Below are 6,000 nucleotides of genomic sequence, written 5' to 3' on the forward strand. Positions count from 1 at the left end.
TATTTTTCTTGTGGAGAAGAGTCTCGTTCCATTGCAAAGTAACATTGTTAAATATAACTATATTTAAAGTTCTACCTTGATTTATGCCAGCGTTTATTAGCTTGTTATGCAGCACGACGAATTCCTCATCACCTCTCCTCCCCACACCAAAGTGAAGTTATACGTGCATTAGCCACGAGGTGGCAATCTAAGAGCTTAATATACCAACTTCTGCTCCCATCCATCGCTTACACGCAGGTTAGGCTTTGCAGTATTAGATAAGTAAATATATTTGCAGCGTTACTGCAGGATATAACTCCTTGTTTGCCAGTATGCGATATTTGCTCCACATCTGCATAACTGACTTCAAGCAGAAGCTAAGGAAGACTAAGATGATTCTCTGGATCCATAATTCACGCTTTTAATGTCACTATTATTAGTAGTAATATTATCTGTATTTGTCTCAGTAGTCATTGAGAGATGTTGTGCTAGGAACTTGGCTGCTGTTAAAAGCAAAATATCTCAGAAAAGGGGGTGCACGGGGGACATCTCCAGATGTCCCTACGTGGGTCTTCTCCTGACCATAACTGCTGGCCTTCCTGAGGTCTAAAGGGGCTGGGGCATGCTGTGCTTGATTGCTTCACTTCCTTAACTTCTCCTTCTGTCTTCTAAGTCCTTGTTCACTTCTCAGCATGGCTGATGCTTGTTTTCCTGCATTACAAATGCGTTTAATAGTTGATCTAAAGTGGTGTTAGGTGGAAATAATTTGTTTCCATCCTTTCTTTTACTTAAAAGTGTTTGTGTCATTTGCAGACATAGGAACAGTAGTAATACATCTGTTTTCTACATGTACTTTTAAAGGACTCCCATTGTAATGGAGAACATGTTTTAAGAAGTTTTCTACTTCAGCATTACTTCTTACAATAGAAGTTAAAGCTCAAGCTTTACAGAAAATTTTTGTTATTATTATTTATTTTCTTTTTCTTTTTTTTTCCCTCCTCATTCAAATAAAATAGACTAAAAATACTTTTAGCATAAGAAACATAGTGTATACTTGACAGGTATCTTACATCATTATATTCACCACATTATTATTTGGACTTGGGAAGTTATTATGGAAGTGCATTTTATTATTTCACACAAAAGAGATAACAGCCTGTTCCTGTCTTCTCTTGACATGGTATCGGTTTTCCTCTGAGCGCTTTACAGGAAATCTGATTTTCAATCAGGCAACACAATGTGAAGTCAGTGTGCTAGCACATAAATCTTTCAAGTATGTGCAGGTTTGTGGTTTAGTAAGTAAATAGGAGGATAAGTAAAAAGAGAGTAACACAGTAAGTAGTCTTGAAAAAGTAAATAACTTCTGAGACGTGAGAGTCTATCAGAGTGACTGGCGGTGAAACTGTGTGTGTGACCTGTGGGCTCAGGCTCTCAGATCTGTTGGGGTCTGCCATGTGTTTCAGACAGCCACACAGCTCCTTCTGCAGGCCCACTGCTGGCCCAGCTCAGTTCAAACACTTTGCTGACGTGGGCATTAGCACACGCATCACCTTGTCCTCTCCGAATTCAGGTGTCACAGTTCCTAAAGCGTGAAGGAAGCAGCTGGCTGATCTGTCCTCTGCGCAACACTGACTGCTGAATTTAACAATTAACACAAGCAGGGACTTGTGTCTAACAAAGGCACATACTTTTGTAAGGCACCTGGGCTCTGATATATCTCTAACCCTATCTGTAAACTTCAAGCTCCCTGCTCTGCCGGCTGATAAACAAACCTTGTCTGCAATGCTGACAGCAGAAGCTTTCTTCTGGGAAACAAGAGATCCCTCAAGTCACTTCTGTTTCTGGGGGTTGTTTGTATGCATATATCAACTTTCTTGCTTGCAATACTGTACAACCCACAGACACAAAAGAAGCTTTAATAGTGAGCTTTGGGACATGATGTTTGAGGAACTGGGTGCCTACTGCCTTTCCCTTACGGCTTTCTCTTACTGCATTTGCCAGCTCGTGGGAGAGGTGTTAGGCATAAACCCTGATTTCAGACATTTCTCACAGATCACATGGGGTTGTCTTTATGAGCAGAAGGCTAACTAGGCTTGCTGTCACAGTAAAAAATTATTCAGGTAGTATTTCTGTATGCCTAAATTTTTCTGTAATGTCAAATTAAGGAGATGATAATTTTTGCTCTTATTAACATATATATATATATTTTTTTTTGGATGTGACTCTCACAAGAGTGATTGTACAGAATAACATGTTTCCTTGGTAAGGGAGAATTTAGAAGAGGAAGAGGGAAGCAGAATATTGCTGGTGGCCTGAAAGTACAGTGTTGTGGAGAGAGACTGTACACCACATACTCTTCTTCCAGAAGAAAAGCCTTTCTTTTTTTGTACTGTGAATTCGCCTCTGGGATTGAGCACTTCTGTTGCACTTCTTCCTGTAGAAATCACTTTTTTTTTTTTTTCCTGACTTTCGGTGCCCATTTGTGTAGGCAGGGTATGAAAAAGGTAGAAAGGAGAGAAAGATCTAAACATTTGGAAGCACTCACGGAAAGCTGTTTCCCAGCTTTTACTGAAATATTTTTGCTCCTCATGCCAGGCACAGCCCAGAAAATCTTCCTGGAGACTATAAAATCTTCCTGGACCATACCAAGTTTTTTACCTTGATATTTTTCATTTATTTATTTATTTATTTTTACCAATTTAAATTAAATTTTTACCAATTAATACTACCTGGTTTGTAGTCCATTTGTAGTTGAATGTAGTTCATTTTTGTTGTGTGCATGTTGACACCATGGATACCGAACAATTGTTGTATTGCACATTTATGTTTTTCATTTAAGGGACTCAGCATACATTTAAATCAAAGAGCTGTCTTTGGTGTTCAAAGGTGGTTAATATCATCGTTTGTGGTTTAATTATTTACATTCTTGCTCCACTCCTGGAAGGGAGATGCTCTTCTTTCTTTCCAGGAACTGTTAGTCAGCGCACTCCATCCAAGCTGTTCATTCCCTGTGCCTTTGTATTGCTGCCTGATAAGGGGAAGTTGGGTAGTGGGTTTCTACACAAAATCTTCTGACCCTGTGGGAGTTCCCCCAACATGTCACAGGCCTCACCAGATACATGATAAGGCAAACTGCAAATACTGATAAAAGACAGGGAAAAATGCTCATATTTCACAGTGGAGGGATAATCCATTAAGGATCGACATTAAGCTCTGTGCTGTTTGAAATACTCATAAACGATGTGGAAAAGTAGGTGGCTGGTGAACGGCTGATGATGAGGATATGGCACCAAATGCCAAAAAAAATTTCAGGATGCTCTAATCTAATCATGTTTAGAGATTTGCTGTCTATCAAGGGGCAATTGTATCTAATCTGGTTTGTCAGACATCATGGAGACATCACAATGAGGACTGAATGGGATTCAGAGGAGGAGAAAGCTTAAAATTAATGTTTCTGACAGGTTTGAAAGGAAAGCTCTTTGCTTCAAGAGCAGGCTCGCTAAGAGGAAAGCCACTTTTTCCTTCTGTTACAAGAAATGCTTTGTTACAAGACTTAGTTACAGCAAAAATAAAGGTGGTCTGTGCCCAAACGCACGTGTACTTTAAAGAAGAAGTGAAGCAGTAAGTTCTACAAACAGACACAGAATATGAAGAAACTATGGGAAATGAAGGACAGCCATAGCCATAGTCTAAATTGCAGAGAGAAATGTCAGTGTTTATTGAAATAGTCCAAGAAGTAGTTGAGGGTTTTGCACAATATAGGACCTTTTTGTATACAGATGCAATGTCTAACTGCTCTTATCGGCAGAGGCTTAAGAAATTCTTTGAATTCCTGTTGCACATCTGTGTGTTTATGTCAAAAAGCTCAAGCACGGGAAAACTGACACCAGTGCAAGCTTTATGTCTATCCTTACAATAAAACAAAGCCCTGCACAACAAATGGGTTTGCAGTGGTGTATAAGTCTCTCTCTGGAAAAATAAATAAATAAATAAATAAATCACAAACGACAAGAACTGAGGACATCAAAGCCAGAGGAATTTGGTGTGTCCAGGGAGGGCAGCAATCAAGCAGCACACTTGCAGAGATATAGTTGAGACCCATGTATGTAGGTCACACTGGGGAGTTCAGCACAGCACATAATTCTGTGTGTGCATCCTGCTCTTAGGGGGGCTGCCCTCATCCCCACATGTGGCTCCCCAAAGTGCTGGGCAGCCTACACGCATACTGTGGGGAGTGAGTGGGAAAGGCAGGTCTTTCACTGAAGAACGGGATGTCTGGGGATGCTGAGTGCTTCATAGGGGTGCAGTTTATTGTCTGCGTTGCCTGAAAAGTGCCCACTTTCTTTTGCAGCAATTGGTGTTAGCCCATTCTGAAATCTCACTCCTAGCCCTTAAAGTAAAGCCATTTCCTGCCTGCCTGAAGCTAGCCATAGTCAGCTTCATTGCAGCTGGAGTCATCAACACTACAAGGACACTTCAGCACTTCCATGTGACGATGGTAAAAATCGATAGCCCAGAACCATGAAGTTTCTGAGAGGCAGTGGGTTTTGTTGGCTGCAAGCTACAGTGAGTGTCGGGTTTGAAGCATCTGTCAGCCCAAACCTTGTTTGAGCTGTGAAGCTGTGATGTTGGCCAGGCCAACCCAGCAGAGACTGACGGGCAGCCAGACATACCAGCTTTCTCAGCGGTGAATCACTCCAAGTGATAACGCCTGCCGTCAATACCAGGAGTAAGCTACTGCAGGCGCTGGCTGGGTCAGCCTATGCTCACTCTCATTATCAGCTAAATATATGGCCTTTGTCCCCTGAGCTGCAGAGTAGTAGGGTTTGTCTGAATTTTCACCTTCCCTTTGCCGTTCCTTAACTATGCAGCTATTGCAAGCTGGGAGACATCCATGGAAATCAAAGCTGCTCCATCATGGTTTGGGTAATGGAGAATTAAAGATGTCCTTAACCTGCTGAAACAAGCAGGCAACAGGCAATCATCATTTCTCTGGGACTACAGTGACATTAACAACTAGGCAGAAGATGTCTCTGTATTTCCCCATCTGTTATTATTTAGTTTTCTTTGCAAGTAAGGAGAGAGACTGTTCCTCAGTACAATGTGTATCCTACCAGTATGACTTACTGTAGGGTGCTGTTAGCTGTTTATGTTGCTTAACTTTAATGTCAAACAAGACAAACTGTTTTAGAGCCCAGGATAACTCCTGGCTGCCAAATAGTAGGGAAGAAGTCCAGGTGCAGCTGGGTAAGCACTTTGATTTTTGTGTGAACCTCAAATAACCCTGAGGAATTCATTATTCGGTCTTTACTATGAGCACACAAACAAACATACTTTCTATAAATAGAAGTTTCATTAACAGTGGTAGCTAGAGGAGCCTCTTGCACGTGTGGCTTTGATATTGTGGTTACACACAAGCAGCAGATCCTTTTTAACACCCATTAGTAATAACCATGATTAATATACAGCCTTTTAGGTTATATATGTACATGTAGGTTATATATATACATGTACTTATGAAAGTTTTTTTTTACAAAAATATGTATATAAAAATAAGTGGATTCATATACACATATATACATATATAGGTATACAGAACTACAGCCTTCTAGCCCTTTTAAGCTACACTGAAGCTCATGTGAGGAGGAAAGAGCGAACTCTGGGGAGATTAACCCCACTGTTGGAGACTTTCCCCACTAGCTAACAACAATGCAGCTGCCTCTTTGCTGTCCGTCTTCCAGAGACTTGGACTGTGGCCTGTGGCTTGCTGACATTTCTTAGGTCCCACATACTTGAGTGAAGAGGAAGAGCACAAGTAACTTCAGGAGTCAACTGTTAAAAAGCAAAGCAACAAACTCAGGAGGCTGCTGCCTGCACATGGCACAGGCAGATTTGGCAGCTGCTAGGACAGTCCCTTGAGCACTATTAAAACCATGGTAATCCAGAGCATCTCTTTGTTACTTCCAAAATCTGCTGAGATGTTTGCTAGGGAGTGACAAATATTTTAAGCCCACCTTCTCT

This window comes from Anas acuta, chromosome 1, assembly GCF_963932015.1.
Source record: "Anas acuta chromosome 1, bAnaAcu1.1, whole genome shotgun sequence".
Classification (NCBI taxonomy): Eukaryota; Metazoa; Chordata; class Aves; order Anseriformes; family Anatidae; genus Anas; species Anas acuta.